Below are 19014 nucleotides of genomic sequence, written 5' to 3'. Positions count from 1 at the left end.
CTCGGCTAGTCTTGTCTCGGCTCAGATGGTTTCTGGCTCTACCAATGAACAACCAGTCACTCACGGGACATATTTTTGGTAATTTTGGCACCTGGTTAATCATGTTTTCTCTATATTCCTTGCCCATAATTATTTTTATTAGTGTGTGAGAATCCCAAAACTCACTGACATAAAACAACCATTTATTCTATAATTTTGTGGCAGGGAAGGTGTCTCAGCTGTGATGAATAGTTCTTAAGCACCATGCAGCATTGACTTGGCCGCACTCTGCTACCGAGTGGTGAGGTCGAAGTTCTCATACGAGGTATCTCGGTCCTTCTCCATATAACCTCTTCTCCCTCACTAGCTTGGGCTTTCTTACATGATAGTGGCTGCTGAGTAGTTAGACCTTTTACTTGGCTGATTGCAACAAGCAAAAGTGGAAGATTCCAGGCTTCCTCTTACTCATCAAAATAAGCGATAAGGCAAACACTGACCCATGAGGATAATGAGGAATGTACTCCATGTCTTCGTGTATCAGACAAGCATTCACATACAAAGAGGGAAGGGTTGATGGTGCATCTTTTGAGACTGAGGCACACCTCATTTTGTTGAAGTGAAACTTCCTTTATTTAACTTCAAAGATGTCGCTTTTTTTTTTTTTTAATCGAGGGTTTGTGGCAACCCTGCATTGAGCAACTCTGTTGGTACCATTTTTCCAACAGCATGTGCTCACTTCATGTCTCTGTGTCACATTTTAGTAATTATCACAATATCTCAAACATTTTCATCATAATTATAACTGTTAGGGTGATCTGTGGTCAGCGATCTTTGCTGTTACTATTGTAATTGTTGTGGGGGACCACAAATCACATCCATATGAGATGGCAAACCTATCAAGGACAGTTGGATGCGTTCCAGGTGCTCCACCAACAGACTGTTCTCCATCTCTTTCCCTCTTCTTAAGCCTCCCTATTCCATGAGACACAACTGTGTTGAAATTAGGCCAATACATAACAATACAATGGCCTCTAAGTGTGCAAACAAAGGAAGGGTCACATGTCTCTTACTTTAAATCGGAAGCTAGAAATGGTTAAGCTTAGTCAGGAAGGCCTGTCAAAATATGAGACAGGCTGAAATCTAGGTCTCTTGTGCCAAACAGTTTGCTAAGTTGTGAAAGCAAAGGGAAATTTACTGAAGAAAAGTAAAAGTGCTGCTCCAGTGAATGCAAAAATAAGAAAGCAAAACAACCTTGTTGATGATATGGAGAAAGTTTTAATAGTCTGGAGAAATCAAACTAGCAACAGTCCCTTAAGCCAAAACCTAATGTAGAACAAGGCCTCAACTCTTTGCTGTTCTATGAAGGTTAAGAGAGGTGAGGAAGTAGCAGAAGAAAAGTTTGACCCTCGCACAGGTGGTTTCATGAGGATTAAGGAAAGAAGCTGTCTTCATAACACAAAAGCGAAGCTAAAGCAGCAAGGTGTAGAAGCTGTAGCAAGTTCCATAAAGATCATTGATGAAAATAGCTACGGTAACAACAGATTTTCAATGTAGACAAAAGATGCTTATAATGGAAGAAGATGCCATCTTGTACTCTCATAGCTAGAGAGGAAAAGTCAACATGTGGCTTCAAACCTTCAAAGGACAGACTGACTCCCTTACTAGAGGCTAATGCAGCTAGTGACTTTAAGGCCAATGGTCATTTATCATTCTGAAAGCCCTACATCACTTAAGATTATGTTAAAGCATCTGGGCACCGTGGCTCACAACTGTAATCCCAGCACTTTGGGAGGCCAAGGCAGGCTTATCTCTTGAGGTCAGGAGTTCAAGTCCAGCCTGGCCAACATAGTGAAACCCTGTCTCTACTAAAAATACAAAAATTAGCCAGGTGTGGTGGCGGGAACCTTTAATACAAACCATTCGGAAGGCTGAGGCAGGAGAATCACTTGAATTCAGGACGCAGAAGTCACAGTGAGCCAAGATCACGCCACTGCATACCATCCTGGGTGACAGAGCAAGATTCTGTCTCAAAAAAAAAAAAAGAAAGAAAGAAAAGAAAAGAAAAGAAAAGAAAAACAAAGAATTATGTTAAAGCTACTCCATCATCTGTGCTTTAGAAATGAAACAACAGAGCCAGAGTCACAGCAAATCTGTTTACAGGACAGTTTGTTGTAATACTGTAAGCTCATTGCTAAGACTTGCTACTTAGAAAAAGTAACTCCTTTCAAAGATTGCTGCTCATTGACAATGTTTCTGGTCACTCAAGAGCACTGATGAAGATGTACAAAGAGATTAAAGATGTGACTGGATTGTTGCAATCTCATCATAAAATATTAATGGATGAGGCATGGCTTCTTGAAGATAAGCAAATAAAGTGGTTTACTGATATGAAATGTATACCTGGTAAAGATGCCGTGAACAGTGTTGAAATGACAACAGAGCATTTAGAATATCCCATAAACTTAGTTGATAAGGCAGTGGCAGGGTTTGAAAAGATTGAATTTAATTTTGAAAGAGGTTCTACTGCGGATAAAATGCTATCAAAAAGCATCACATGCTACAGAGAAATCTTTGATGATGGGAAGGGTCAACTGATGCAACAAACTTTATTGTATTATTTTAAGGAATTGCCACGGCCATCCTAACCTTCAGCAACCCCACCTTGATTAGTTAGCAACCATCAGCATCTAGACAAAACCCTTCACTAGCAAAAATATTAAGACTTCTTGAAGACTCAGATGATCATTAGCATTTTTTAAGCACTAAAGTATTTTTAGTTGAGGTATCTACATATTGTGTGTGTGTGTGTGTGTGTGTGTGTGTGTGTGTGTGTGTGTGTGTGTTTCAGAGACAGAGTCTCATTCTGTCACCAGGCACCAGGCTGGAGTGCAGTGGCATGATCCTGGCTCACTGCAACCTCCGCCTCTCGGTTCAAGCAATTCTCCTGCCTCAGCCTCTCAAATCACTGGGACTACCGGCATGCGCCGCCATGCCCAGCTAATATTTTTGTTTTTTTAGTAGACACAGGGTTTCACCATGTTGGCCAGGATGGTCTCAATCTCTTGACCTTGTGATCTGCCCACCTCGGCCGGCCTCCCAAAGTGCTGGATTACAGGCGTGAGCCACCATGCCCCACCTCTACATTGTTTTTAGGGACATAATGCTATTGCACACTTTAAATAGTCTGAAGTATAACGTAAACATAACTTTTATATGCACGGAAACAACAAAATTGTTTGACTTGCTTTTTCACAATACTTGCTTTATTGTAGTGGTCTGGAACCAAATCCACAATATCCCCAATGTATGCCTATAATTTAATTTATTCCTGACTTTTCTGTGATGGGTTGCTCTTATCCCATCTCATAAATAGAGAGGCTTCAGTTTAGCAAAAGACACTTTTAAAGAGAGAAAATTAAAAACTGTAACTGTATAATAAATGCCTCATTTTGGTTCATTAGTCAAGAGACAGCGTGCACAGAGTAGGCTATTCAAGCCGTGTGCCTTGATCATTGTATTTTTCTGAGGGAAATGACCACTTCTACAAATACTGCTCTAATGAAGCAATCCATGCCTGGCCTGTTCTTACCCCTGGGGCTACAGATGGTTGGTTGATAAGCAGTACCAAGTTCAATGGCATATCAGGTTTTGGGGTTTTTTTTGAAAGTTGATCCCACATAAGGGGGGGAAAGTAATTAACTTAATTATTACTCTGAGGAATTTGAACCAAAGATGTTAGGCTGATTAGCTGATTAGGGAAAAATTAAAAGCTAAAGAACACACGTAGAGAAGTTGGAAAGTGTGGACCATGAGTAAGCTGTAGTCAGGCACAGCCGTGAGTGTGTGTGTTAGGATTCTGAATAATCAATCATAACTTTACAGGTGAATGTGGGAATAATCAGTGGTAGAAATATGAGGAGACATGTGAGTGATGCTGTAATTTTATTAGATTGGTGATAATTAAAAAGGGTTTAGCTTTCTGTGAATTTATGAGATAAAATGAAATAATGTTAATTTATTTTTGAAATAAAATTAAATAAAATATCTATTTCATATACTTTCCTGTATATTTGATACAACAATTTACAAGAATTAAAAACGTGATATGCCATTTTTATATACCGGAGCATGAATGAGGATTCAAGACAGAGAGAGAAACATAAACCAAGGAACAGATGATAAGTGGCAAAACCCTCACAGGAAATTTCAAGGACTTAATCATGAACAGGTATGACAGGATATGGTACGCTAGGATTTCACTTTTTTTTAAGAATAGGCATCTTAAGCTGCATGAAGCTCAATTGAGAACAAGCACAACAAGTAATGAACATCATTATTCTCCAGATTTTTAATATCACATACCTATCAGTAAATATTCGGTGCATGTGCCCTCTGTATATTGATTTTGTAATTCATAAATCTTATACATACTACTGCTAATACACAATATAAATTTGTGTATGTTTTATGTGCATCATAAAACATATATAAAAATAGAAAGTTGTAAAGAAGGGCATGAGTAGAAATTTTACCTTTTTCATTTAGCAGCTCAGATAACCTTGAGCATGCCTCTTTGGAGAGTGGACTATGAAGTCAGCCTGAACAGAGTTTCTCCATGGTTCTATAAATTAATTTCAGGGCAGAGTCCTTGTTATAAGAATGAACCTTTGGCATCACTCGGAGGAAGATAGTGTGAGTCTTTGACAATCATCCATCCAACCAGTTTAATTTGAAACACCTTTTCCCTGGATTTACTTTTTGGTAGAAAGTTCGTGGAGGAAATAAATCTTGATTTGAGTCTTGAGAGCCTCATTAAATTGTTGAAGGGACAATATCAAACTATCGATGGTTTAGATGTTTGTCCCCTGCAAACCTCATGCTAAAATCTGATCCCCACTATTAAAGGTGGAGCCTAGTGAGAAGGTTTGGGTCATGGAGGGAGATAGTTCATGAATAGATTAACGCCTTTTCTCCTGGGTAAGTTAGCTCTCACTCTTAGTTCCCTCAAGAGCTGGTAGTTAAGCATAGCCTAGCACCCCCTACATGTCTCCTGCTTCCTCTTTCCCCATGTGATCTCTACACACACCTGCTCTGTTCACCTTCCACATGAATAAAAGCAGCCTGAGACCCTCACGAGATGCAGGTGCCCAATATTCAACTTTCTGTCCATCAGAATTATGAACCAAATCTTTTTTTTTAGAATAAATTACCAGCTTCAGATATTCCTTTACAGCAACACAAAACATTTCAGGTATAAGACTAATTTGGAATATGAGTGGTGAATTAATTAGGTTTCTTAACCTTGGTGATAATTAAAAAGGATTCTGCTGGGCACAGTAGCAAACACCAGGGATACTGGAGGCTGAAGCAGGAATTTCACCTGAGCCCAGCCAGGAGTTAAAAGCCAGCTTGGGCAACATAGCGAGACCTGGTCTCAAAAATAATTAAATTTAAAAATAAATTAATTAATTAAAAATTCAAAAACGTTTACTTTCCTGTTGATTCATTGAGTGGAATATTGATATTTTGTGTACTGGTATATATATTTGGTACATCAAAAGTGGGAATTTGAGAATGAAGAAGTTTGGAACATCTCAAGTCACAGGATCCGTGGGGAAATAATGTTGGCAACATTTGTATTGTATCATATATGCTTTCCTGGAAAGAATAGCAGGACAGCAAATTATCTGGATAGTTGAAGAGTTAGTAATACAGCAAATAAGTGACCTGGAAAGTTAGGATTTTCATTTTTATAAAACAAACAGGAGATGCACTCATGCTACTACCAAATAAATGAGTTTCATCTAGAAGGTTTTAGAAGCTAGATGAATCATTTGAATTAGTTACCATCTCTGTATCAGCAGTGGTTGAATTATGCATGAAGTTAATAGTAACTTAAATGAAGACTCCACAGCTTGCTCAAGAAAATAAAAAACAGAGTTTCAGAAAGATACAAACATATATGCTCTTGCTTAAATAACACTGATAGCATGCACATTTTATTTCAGTAATTAAATCGTATTTTAAGTCAGAGACTTAAAAAAAAACACCACTTCTGGTGTCAATTCTGACACATAAAATGCTCAAAAATCATCATAATCATTCTTACAACAAGAAAAAGCAGAATAAACTTAATGTCGATAACTTTTTGGACCAATTAGAGAACTGAAATTTTAGTACAAACTGTTGCCCTGAAATCTTGAGAAACAGGTGACTCTAGAGAGCCACAGCTGAGGTCTTTTTACCTGGAGCAGAAGCTGCTGAATCCCTTACCTTGGAAGAACACTTAAATGCTAACATTTACAAATTTCTGGAGGTAGAGTATTAAAAGGGAAAGCAGCTGTTTTTCTCTATTTGCTCAACAACACATCTTACAGGAAGCTGGTGAGAGTTTCCTTCGCATTAAGCAATTCTCCAACTTTTAGGGAACCAACTGGTGTCTTATAATTCAATTAAGATACTCAGTTCCCAGAGTTAGCACAGACTCCACAGCCTAAGGATTCAATCCTACAATATTGCCCCTGCTTTAGCTGTCAGGTGCAAATCCCAGATTGTGACCTGTGCTTCTGACCAACCAGCTATAAACTGGGAGTTACCGTTCCCAGATTTGGTAATTTACTAGAATAGCTCAAATATATGAGGACGGCACTCTACTCACTATTACTAATTTATTATAAGAGAAACTACTACTCAGAAGAAGCCAAATTGAAGAGATACGTAGGGCACGGTAGATGGGAGGGGCATGGAGCTTCCATGCTGTCTCTGGGCATGACACCTAGCATCTGATGGATGTATTTGCCAACACAGAAGCCCTCTGAACCGCATTATGTAAAGTTTTAATGAAGATCTCATTATGTAAACATGATTGATTAAATCATTGGTTATTGGTGATTGGACCTAATCTCCTGCTCCTCTCCCTTCCATGAAATTCTGGAGGTGAGCCTAATCACATGATTGATTTATCTGGCCACCAGCCACCAGCCACCAAGAGTCACCAATTAACATAAATTTCAGGTATTGTTGAAAAGGAATTATAATAAATAACGAAAGACACTCCTCTCACTCTCACTTAGGAAATTCCAAGGGTTTTAGAATCTCTCTGCTTGGACACAGTGGGTGAAGATCAAATATGTCTCTTGGTATAAGAAGGTTTACACCTTAGAGATAGGAGAATGTTGAAACATGCAACATCCAACATGGGAGAGATAAAATCAAAAGCAATTTATTAGTCACATACACCCACAGCCTAGAAGAGAAGGACATTGTAAGACATGCAAGGTCATGCACAGTTTGTACTCAGGAAGATATTGAATAAGCAGGGTCTGTGGGGACTAGGGTTTGCACTATCAAGAAGGTTAGGTGCCCTCTGGTTTTCATGTAAGAGGTGATTGGCTTGTTCAAATTATTCTGCAGGCTGGCAGGGAACTGAAGCCCTCCCAGGGATAGGCAGGCATTGTTACAAGAAAACCTTGAGACTGTAACATCCTCCCCCAAGTTGGGAAGAAATGGAAAGACTAAAGAACGATCCAGATAACTCCAGCATGAAGAGTAGATGAACTTATTAGGACTTACATACAGGGCATTCCTGGACAGTAGTAGGGCAGACAAGAGTCCACACTGTCTCCTGACTAAATTGCTTTTAAGCTAATTTTCAAGCTCTTTGCCTCCTGTGTTTTTGAGTGATGAGGTTGCTTTTCTTGGTAGGTTCTCGGATACTCTTTGGGAGGTTTTGGTTCTCAGGGACACCTGCTTTTTGGCTGAGCACCATAACCTTGGCTCATTACCCAGCCTTCAGACTTCAGGAAGCCAAAATACACCCTTAAGTAACCTGGTAAGGGACTTGTCATACTCGGGTGTCATGCTGACGCTGTGGTAAGAAGGGTTATTCGACTAGCGAACTTTATTCACAGGAGCACAATAGGCAGAGGGACTGAGATTAAAACATTCACGACATATCTAGTTTCAGGTGTCAGGCAGTACATGGTTTTAATTTCAGGCCGTGTACCACAACTTCCCTCCCCACACCTTACTACCACACCAACAGGGATGCAGCGTAATAGCAGTGAATCACAAGTGGTGAAAGAGCTGCAAGAGGGGCCGGGCGCGGTGGCTCAAGCCTGTAATCCCAGCACTTTGGGAGGCCCAGGCGGGTGGATCACGAGGTCAAGAGATCGAGACCAAGCTGGTCTACATGGTGAAACCCCGTCTCTACTAAAAATACAAAAAATTAGCTGGGCATGGTGGCGCGTGCCTGTAATCCCAGCTACTCAGGAGGCTGAGGCAGGAGAATTGCTTGAACCCAGGAGGCGGAGGTTGCGGTGAGCCCAGATCGCGCTATTGCACTCCAGCCTGGGTAACAAGAGCGAAACTCCGTCTCAGAAAAAAAAAAAAAGAGCTGCAAGAGACAGACTTCCTCTGATGAGGCTGAGTGCTCAGGGAAGCCCACAGTCAAAATCGGAGAAAAAAAGACTCTAGAGAAACTTGACACCTTTGACACTCATAACTACAACAAACGTCAAACATAGCACAAGGCCTAGTCTGATTAAAATAAATTCTCACATTTTTCCTCAGTTTCTATTACCTGATGAACTGTACCTGGTCTTCAACCAGAAAAAAAATTAACAGAAATGTCAAAATATAAGAAAAAAAAAGTGATGAAATGAAATAAGCAGCAGAGCTAGACTCTCGCATGCCACAGACAATGAAATTACCATAAAATCAATTTAAAATACGTGTGGTTAATATGCTAAGGGCTCCAATGGAAAAAGCAGCAACAATCAAGAATAGATAAATAATGTAAGGAGAGATATGGAAATTTTAAGGAAGAAAAGGAAATACCCGAAATCAAAAGCACTGTAAAAAGTGAAGTATAGCTTTGAAGAATGAGCTAATCAATAGACTGGACACAGCTGAGGACAAACAAACCAAAAAGTCAGTGAACTTGAAGATAAGTCGGTAGCATCTTCCCAACCTGAAATGCAAACAGAAAAATACAAAAGTTTAAAGAGATAATACATCCAAAATTGGGGCACTGAATTCAAAAGGCTTAACATAAATGTTATGAGAATATCAGAAGGAAAAGAAGAAATAAATGGAGTAGAGAAAACTTGATTTGAGGTAATCAAGGCTGATGATTGTCCAAAATGAATGACAGACACTAAACGATAGATTCAGGAAACTCAGTGAACAATAAGCAGGAGAAATAACAGCAACAACAAAGTTACACCTAGAGACGTCATATTCAAAACACAGAGACAACACAGAACCTCGAGAGAAGGGCGGGGGGGGGGGGGAATTAAACACCTTACCTAGAGATGAAAACGATCAAGTATTGATGTGAACTCATCAGAACTCATGAAGGTAGGAATAGAGTAAACTATTTAAAAGTTTGGCAGGAATGCAACCACCATGCTAGGATTTGTGAATTTCTGGAGGCTCAGTGAGGGCAACTTAGAGAGTTAAAATCTCCAGAGGTCTCCAGCCATAGGGAGGCCCCTATACTTTCCTGAGTTTCACCTCCAGGAGCTCTACGAGGTCTGTTCAGGGAATATCAGAGAAAAATCTTCTCATCCTTCTGGAAGAGAAGAGGGGAAAAGGAATGACTTTGAAATATACCGGAGCACTCTGTTTTCTTAAGGTATGCCTTCAGAAAAGAACTATTTCACCAGAGCCTAACCTTCTGGACTTTACCAGGACCCAACTGACCTGGGGAAAGAAGACAAATTCCAGCCCTCTCTGAGCCTTTCACATGGAAAAAGAGAACTACCTACTCCAGCCCACGCTAACCACCCTATCCCGCCTAACAGGGGAGGTGGTGACTGAGATGCACATATGAAATTCACATTTTAGAGGTACAGGCTACTAAAACACTGAGATCACAGGACTTAAAGAACGTTTCCCTGCTCCCCCCGACTTGACCCACATTACTAAAGCTTATTTTCAGCACTTCCTTTTACCCAGCACGTAATGTCCAGATATCCAGAGAAAACTTTATAAGACACACTGCAAGTCAAAAAACACACAATATGAAGAGGCAAAGCAAGGCATCAAAACCAGACCAAGATAGGACAGGGACATTGGCATTAACAGGCCAGAAGTTTAAAACACTGCCATTAATACGCTAAAGCATCTAATGAATAAACGAGGCAATATGCAAGAGCATGTGGGTGGCTGGGTGCGGTGGCTCATGCCTGTAATCCCAGCACTTTAGGAGGCTGAGGTGGGTGGATCACCTGAGTCAGGAGTTCCAGATCAGCCTGGCCAACATGGTGTAACCCTGTCTCTACTAAAAATACAAAAAGTTAGCTGGGCACAGTGGCAGGCACCTGTAATCCCAGCTACCTGGGAGGCTGAGGCAGGAGAATCGCTGAACCTGGGAGGTGGAGGCTGCGGTGAGTGGGGATCATGCCATTGCACTCCAGCCTGAGCAACAAGAGCAAAACTCCATCTCAAAAACAAAAAGAGCATATGGGCAATGTAAGCAGAGAGAAGGAAAGACACCAGATACACACAGAACAAAATGTAAGATGACAAGAGGCAATCCAACTATATCAATACTAATCAAGACACAACTATGTATTGTGTACAAGAAACATACTTTGGACTCAAAGATAAATAGACAAAAAATAAGAGGATAAAAAATATATACCACATAAATAGCAATCACAAGAAAACAGAAATGACTCTAAAAATAAGAGTAAGAAATAAATGTTAAAGTAAAAAAGAAATATTCATAGAAATAAGAGGGACATTTTATAATGATAAAATGTTAAATGCATTGCCAAAACATATTAATTATGAGTATATATGCACCTAAGAACAACGTACCAAAATGTATGTAACATAGCAGACAGAATAAAAACAGTTTAACAATGAAAGCTGGAGATATCAATAATCTGGTTATAATAACATATCATATTTTCTTAGATATGAAAAAACAGGATTGCAGAAAATCAACATATAAATAAAAGATTTTAACAATGTAAGCCAAGTAGGCTTGACATACATCAATAAACCCTCCATCTACCAACCGCAGAATATACACTCTCCTCAAGTGCACATGGAGCATTCTCTAGGAAACACCATATGCTGGCACACAGCACAAATATCAATAATTGAAAGTTTATATCAATATAAACTATATTCTCTGACAATAATGGAACAAAATAAAAAATCAGTAACAGAAAGACATCTGGGTCATTCACAAATGTGTGGAACTGAGCGGTATACTGCTAAGTAACAAATGGATCAGAAGACATCCAAAAAAAAAAATTAGAAAATACTTTGAGATGACAAAATAAGGACACATCCCCAGAACATTTATGAAATGCAGCTGAAGCAGTGTTTAGAGAAAAAAATTCTAGCTATAAATGCTGATAGCATAAAAGAAAAGAAAATTCAAATCAATAACTTAACCTTTTACTTTAAGGCACTGAAAAAAATAAAATAAAAACTGAACCCCAAACAAGTGGAAATAAAGAAATAATAAACACTAGGGAACAGAACTGTAAAACAGAATAGAAAAGCAGTAGAGAAAATCAATGCAAGTAAATATGTTTTGTTGAAAATCTCAACCAAATGAACAGAATATTAAAAAATATTTTAGCTAGACTAACCATAAAAAAGACTCAAATAAATAAAATTGGAGATGAGAGACCATTAATATAACCTTGCAGAAATAAAAAGAATTTCAAGAAAGGCTTGACAAATTGTATGCTAATAATTAATTTGATAAAATAGACAAATTCCTAGAAAAACACAAATATATAATAATAATAATCCAGAGAGAAAAGCCCAGGACCAGACAGCCTCACTAGTGAATTCTACACAATTTTAAAAAAAATCAATGCACATTTTTAAAAAATCATTTAAAAATGAAAGAGGAATTATCACTACTCAGTTCATTCATTGAAGCTAATAGTACTCTGATACCAAAACCAAACAAATCTATCACAACATAAAAGACTGCAAATGAATATTCCTTTTGTATATAAACATAAAAATCTTAAAATACTAACAAATACAATTTAACAAGTTAGAAAAACTTGTGGAATTTATATCTCAGAAGTCCAAAGTAGCTTTAATATCCAAACATCAATTAATTTTATATACCATATCAATAGACTAAAAGTTCAAAGTCGCATAATCATCCCAATAAACACAGAAAAAGCATTCACAAAAACCAACATCCTTTTATAATAAAATCCCTTGACAACTTAGGAATAGATATTAACTTCCACTACTGGATAAAGCATATATATTCCACCCCCAAAAAAAATCCCATAGCTCGTGTAATACTCAATGCTAAATGACGAGATGATTTCTCCCTAAGATGAGAAACAAGATGTACAATTTCATTGTTTATATTCAATACTGTAGTAGAGATTCTAGCCAGGGTAATTAGATAAGAAAACAATGGGCACTCAAATTGAAAGAAAATTTTTTCTACTTGCAGATGATATTATATATAAAAATCGTAAAGAGTCCACTAAAAAGTGATTATAGAGTTAAAAAGATTGTGAGATATAAGATTAATTAATAAAAATCAATTATATTTCTATGCACCAGTGATAAGGAATCTGAAAATAAAACTAAGAAAATAATTTCATTGACAACAGCATGCAAGTACTTAGAACTTAATTTAAAACAAGTGCAAAACTTTTTATTACTTATATTTCAGGAAGTAATGATACTAATTTACTACAGCCTACTACAGAATATGAAAGCTTTCTATGAGTCCATCATTATAATCATATCAGAACTGGAAAAAGACAAATAAAAGAAAACTACAGAGATAAATCTCTCATCAACATTCATGTAAAAATCCACAACAAAATATTAGTGAGTTTAATCTAACAATGAATAAATAAATGGTATTATACACCATGACCAAGCAGGATTTATTTCGGGTATGCAAGGCTAGTTAAGCTTTTGAAAATAGATTAATATAATCCTTCACATCAATAAGCTAAAGAAGAAAAATCATATAATTGCATCCATAAATTCAAGAGAAAAACTATTTCAAAAAATCGAACACCCATTTATAATAAAAATCTCTCAGCAAAGTAAAAATAGAGGGGAACTTCTTCAACTTGATGAAGGACGTCAGCAAAAAGTCCATAGGTAACATCATACTTAACGAAATAAAAGGCTTTTCCTATATCACTGGAAATAAACCAAGAATCTCTTTTCTCACTACTCCTATTCAAAGTGTACTACAGTCTTTGATAGGGCCAGAATACAAGAAAATAAAATGAAAGTTATGCAGATTGGAAAGAAAGAAACACAACCATGTTTATTCTTAGAAAACATAATTATATATATAAAAAGTCAACACCAAAAATTTTTGGAACTAGTATGCATAGCAAGGTCACAAGATACAAGATTAATATGCATATTCAATTTTTTTCTATGTCACCGCTGAAAGATTAAAATTCAACATTTTAAAAGTATTACTGGCTGGCACAGTGGCTCATGCCTGTAATCCCAGCACTTTGGGAGGCTGAGGTGGGTTTATCACGAGGTCAGGAGTTCGAGATCAGCCTGGCCAACATGGTGAAACCTTGCCTTTACCAAAAGTGCAAAAATTAGCCGGGCATGGTGGCATGCACTCATAGTCCCAGCTACTCAGGAATTGCTTGAAGCTGGGAAGCAGAGGTTGCAGTGAGCCGAGATCGCACCACTGCACTCCAGGCTGAGTGAGAGTGAGACTCCATCTCAAAAAAAAAAAGAAATATTACTAACAATAACATTATAATAATAAAATAGATGTAAATATAACAATATGTGAATAGGATCTATTGGTAGCAAATTGCAAAACTCTGATGACAGAACTCAAAGATCTGAAGAAATGGAGATATCTTTTATTTTTTTTTTCTTTTTTTGTATTTTTAATAGAGATGGGATTTCACCATGTTGTCCAGGCCAAACTCCTGACCTTAGGTGATCCACCCACCTCGGCCTCCCAAAGTGCTGGTATTACAGGTGTGACCCACTGTGCCCAGATGAAATGAAGATATCTTTTTTTTTTTTTTTTTTTTGAGACGGAATTTCGCTCTTGTACCCAGTCTGGAGTGCAATGGCGCGATCTCGGCTCACCGCAACCTCCGCCTCCTGGGTTCAGGCAATTCTCCTGCCTCAGCCTCCTGAGTAGCTGGGATTACAGGCACGTGCCACCATGCCCAGCTAATTTTTTTTTTTTTTTAGTAGAGACGGGGTTTCACCTTCTTGACTAGGATGGTCTCGATCTCTTGACCTCGTGATCCACCCGCCTTGGCCTCCCAAAGTTCTGGGATTACAGGCCTGAGCCACTGCACCCAGCCTGAAGATATCTTTTATATTCATGGATCAGAATACTCTATTATTTCTATTTTAATCTTCCCAAATTGATCTATAGAGTCAATGAAATCTCAATAAAAGTTCCAGCTAGCTACGTTGTAGATACTGATGAAATAACTCTGCTCAAATTGTAGTAAAACTCAAAGAACCTAGAGTAGCCAACACACGGCTGAAGGAGAACCAGGTTATAGGACTCATATCCAAATTTAAGATTTCCTGTAAAGCTACAATATTCAGCCAGCATGGTATTGGTAAAAGTATTAGACCCATAGATCAATGGAAAGAAACTGAGAACCCAAAAGTAGATTCACACAAATATAATCAATTGATCTTTGACAAATGAGCAAAAGCAATTCAATAGATAAATGTTTCAACAAACAGAACTAGAACAATTGGACATCTAATTTAAAAAAAAAAAATAAACCTAGACACAGACCTTAGAAGTTACTACTTTCACAAAAAATAACTAAAAATGAAAAATATAATTAAATGCAAAATGTAAAACTAAAAATATTTAGAAAATAACAAAAGAGAAAATCTATCTAGCCATGGATTTAGTGATGAGATTTTGATGCAACACCAAAATTACAATTCATTAAAAAGAAAAGAGTTAATTAGGCAGTTAATATTAAAGATTTCTTCTCAGTCACCATTAAGAGAAGGAAATGTCAAGCCACAGACTAGAAAATATTTGTAATATACATGCCTAATTAAAGACTCATTCCAAAATATACAAATAACTCTTAGAAGTTAAGTGTAAGAAAGCAAGCAACTCACTTTAAAAATGGTCAAGTATTTCAAAATACATCTCAACAAAGAAGATAGGCATATGCAAATAGTGTCTGAAAACATGTTCAATATTTTCATTGTATTAAAAATGAAAATTAAACAATAAAGTACCACTCCATACCTATTTGGCTAGAATCCAAAAGCCAACCAGATTAAACACTGGTAAGGAATCCAAGCAATAAGAATGTTAATTTATTGTTCATGGGAATGAAAAATGACACAGCCATTGTGGAATGCAGTTTGTTAGTTTACAAAGCTAAACATTGCCTTACCATTTAGTCCAGCAATCAGGTTCCTAGGTATTTACCTGCCTAATGAGTAAAGTTATGTCCACACAAAAACCTTAACATGAATATTTATAGCACCAGTATTTATAATAATCACTAAAACCTGGAAGCAACTTCAGTAGGTGTATGGATAAACAACCCGTGGCACATCTGTGGAATGGAGTATTTTTGGCCAAAACATTAAGTGAACAATCAACTTACAAAAATACGTGAATGATTCTTAAATGTATACTGTGAAGCAAAAGTGGCCAATCAGTGACTGTGTGTGTGTGTGTGTGTGTGCGTGTGTGTGTGTGTGTGTGTGTGTGTGTGTGTGTGTATGATTCTTATGATTCCAATTATATGATATTCTGGGAAAGGTAAATTATACAGATATAGAGGGTAAAATGATCAGTGGATGCTAAAGGATTGGGCATACGGAGGAAGAGTTGAATAGGTGAAGCACAGGAGAATTTTAGGACGGTGAATCTGTTCTGTATGCTACTATAAAGGTGGATAAATGGCAAATTGCATTTGTCAAAACCAATAGAATGTTATAGCAGAAACAGTACACTTGCATCTAAAAAAATTCATTGAGGAGGTCAGTGGATTCCAGAAAGGAATATAGAACATGACAAAAGAATCTAACAAAATGTTACTAATGTACAAAACAAACTTAAGAAAGTCAGAGGGAAAGGTGCTGATACAAGTAATTTCTGAAATGAGTGGAGTCTAGAAGTCGAAAAGTAAAATATGGAAATACTATACTCTAGTTGGAAAAGTTGTTTATTATGGCGATAAAGGATAATAGTTTTCAGACCACATGTGTGCTGAAATCGAACAATTAAATGACTAAATGGTGGTTTTCTCACTATTGAAGTGGGAGGTTACAAATAAGCAAGAAAATAAAGCCAGAATGATACATGTGTGATGGATTATAGTCGGAGACATCAGGAATAACCTTATTCTTAGCTTAACATATCCACAATATATGCATCAGTATGAATCTTTACATATTCCTATATGTGTATATATGGATCTATATAATCTGTATATAAATGTCTACAAATATAAAACCCACGCATGTGTTCATATACGTGCACGCGTTTCTTTGCTTGGTTGGCTGAAAGGACCTGGAAATAAAAAGACGTGCAACATTAAAGAGTATATATAGTGTCAAGATCTTGGTTTCTAATACCATTACCAGTGAAGGGAACCACTTTCCTTAGAAAAACGGCTGATACTAGGGCTAGGGCAGTGTCTTAGTCTGTTTTGTGATTTATCTGCCTTGGTCACATGTGTGACAGAACATCTGAGACTGCGTAATTTACAAAAAGCGAAATTTATTCTCAGGGTTTTAGAGGCTGGGATGCTCGAGATCAAGGCACCAGCATTTAGTATGTTCTTGTACCTGTTTCCTGACCGGGGAAAAGAATGGAAGAGAGAGAAAGACAGAGCACCCACCCCCACCCTTTTTTTCATAGCATACTTAATCCATTTGTGAGGGAGGAGCCCTCATAAGTTAAGCACCTCTCATTAGGCCTCACCTCCCAATACTGTTGCATTAGGCATTCAGTTTCCAATGCAAGAATTTTGGAAAGGACAAATATATTTAAACCACAGCAGGCAGGAAAAAAGCAAGATGAGCCTTTAGCATCTTTAAGGTCTGAAAAACAAAGAGACCTCCAACAGAGAAAACATGTCAAAGGGACAGAGAAGCTGACTGAAAGTACTCAGCCAATCTGAAATAATTTGAGCAACAAAATATGGTTCAATTATAATCTAAAGTATAAAATAAACATCTATGAGTTCATGCTGACACAAATTAATGTGGGATAAAAAATAAACAGGAAAGAAGAGAAAAATTTCAGGTAACTTCTGTAGATATTTTATCTTCAAGGAGAAAGGGCATCACTCCCCAGTCCTTAACTGTGGACTGAACACAATGACTTCCTTCTAAAAGTACAGTTTGGAAAGTGAAGACAAGAGTAACCTGACATTGAAGAAACATAATTAACACTACCTCAGCCAAGTAATCAAGGTCAAAATCAACACTTACAAGTCATATAGATAGTATGAACTCTTGATATGATGTCATGAAAATAGTGCTTTACCTTTCTGTTCTCCCTTCTAAAAACCTGTAGACCCAATCTAATCAGACAAATCTTAATCAGGCACGATTCTGTAAATGGTCTAATCTTATTATAATTCCTCAAAACTGTCAAAGTCACCAAAAGCAAGAAAAGTCTGAGAAACTGTCACAGCCTACGGAGCCTAAAAAGCCGAGACTACTAAATGTGATGTGGTGTTATCTTTTATAGGACCTTGGAACAGAAATGGGACATGGGGCAAAATAGAAGAAATTGTGAGTATAGCATGGACTTCAGTTAATAATAATCCTTATACATGTGCCAATATAGGTTCATTAGTTATAATAAATACACCATACTAATGTAAGATGTTAATAAAAGGGGAAACGTTGCAAGGTATATGAAAAGTATCCATACTATCTTTGCAATTTTTGTACTATCTTCATAAGAAATATTTTAAAATAAAATATTTATTAGAAAGAGAGAGAAGAGAGGAAGGAAGAAAGAAGAAAATAAAATAGTGGAAGGAAGAGAAGGAAGAAAGGAAAGAACGAAGAAAAAAGATGGAAGGAAGGAAAGAAGGAAGGGAGGGGAAGAGCCATCTTATCATGGCAAAATTCAGTCTAAAGGGATTTTAATGTTTTTAGCAGACACAAGAGTAAGTGGTTTGTGAAATAAACCTTATTCCTCCTTTTAATTATTTATGGAATGTTCTCTTTTCCAGTCTCTTAGAACCTCTTTGTCTTTACATGAATGAAAGATCAATGGCAGTTATCTAATTTAGACATTCTCTTGAGACCCTGGTGTGTACTTGAGATCTGTCAAAAGGTCTGAAGTCATGCAAAGCAAATATGTGTACTTTTACAATCTTTTTATCCATCATGAGTGTATTTACTTTGCTTTCAGTAATGTTCACTCTGTTCTTTACAGTCCAAAGGTTATTCTTCTTGACAGACAAGAAAAAAGCAAAGTAAGAGTCAAGGAGTTTGACTGCACCAGTAGAGCGCAGTAACGTTTTGTTAGTTTGTGTGATTCCTTATACGTACCTAAAAGGTACATGTATATGCATGTACATGTATGTCTATGTATGAAAACATTTTTTTTCTGAAACATTAAATTACCTCGGTGTCTTCATCTGTTTGTGCTGCTATTACTATAAAGGAATATTTGAGAATTGGTAATTTATAAATAAAAAAGGTTTATTTTGCTCATGATGGTGCTGGCTGGAAGATCAAGAATCTGATGAAATCCTTAGGCTGTTTCCACTTACGGTGAAAGGCGAAGGGAGTCCACGTGTGCAGAGATCACGTCATGACAGAGGAAGTGAGAGAAGCACCAGGCTTTTTCTTAAACAACCAGCTCTCCTAGGAACTAAGAAAGAGGTAATCACTTGCTCCTCTTCACAGGGAAGCATTAATCTTTTTGTGAGGGCTCTACCTTCATGATCCAAACACCTCCAATCATGCTTCACCTCCAACATTGTGGATCAAATTCCAGCTTGAGGTTTGGATGGGACAAATATTCAAGCCATAGCACTTGGATGTAAATGATTA

The sequence above is a fragment of the Saimiri boliviensis genome, chromosome 5, assembly GCF_048565385.1.
Source record: "Saimiri boliviensis isolate mSaiBol1 chromosome 5, mSaiBol1.pri, whole genome shotgun sequence".
NCBI lineage: Eukaryota > Metazoa > Chordata > Mammalia > Primates > Cebidae > Saimiri > Saimiri boliviensis.
The sequence above is the reverse complement of the archived record's forward strand: the minus strand, read 5'-3'. Positions refer to the sequence as shown.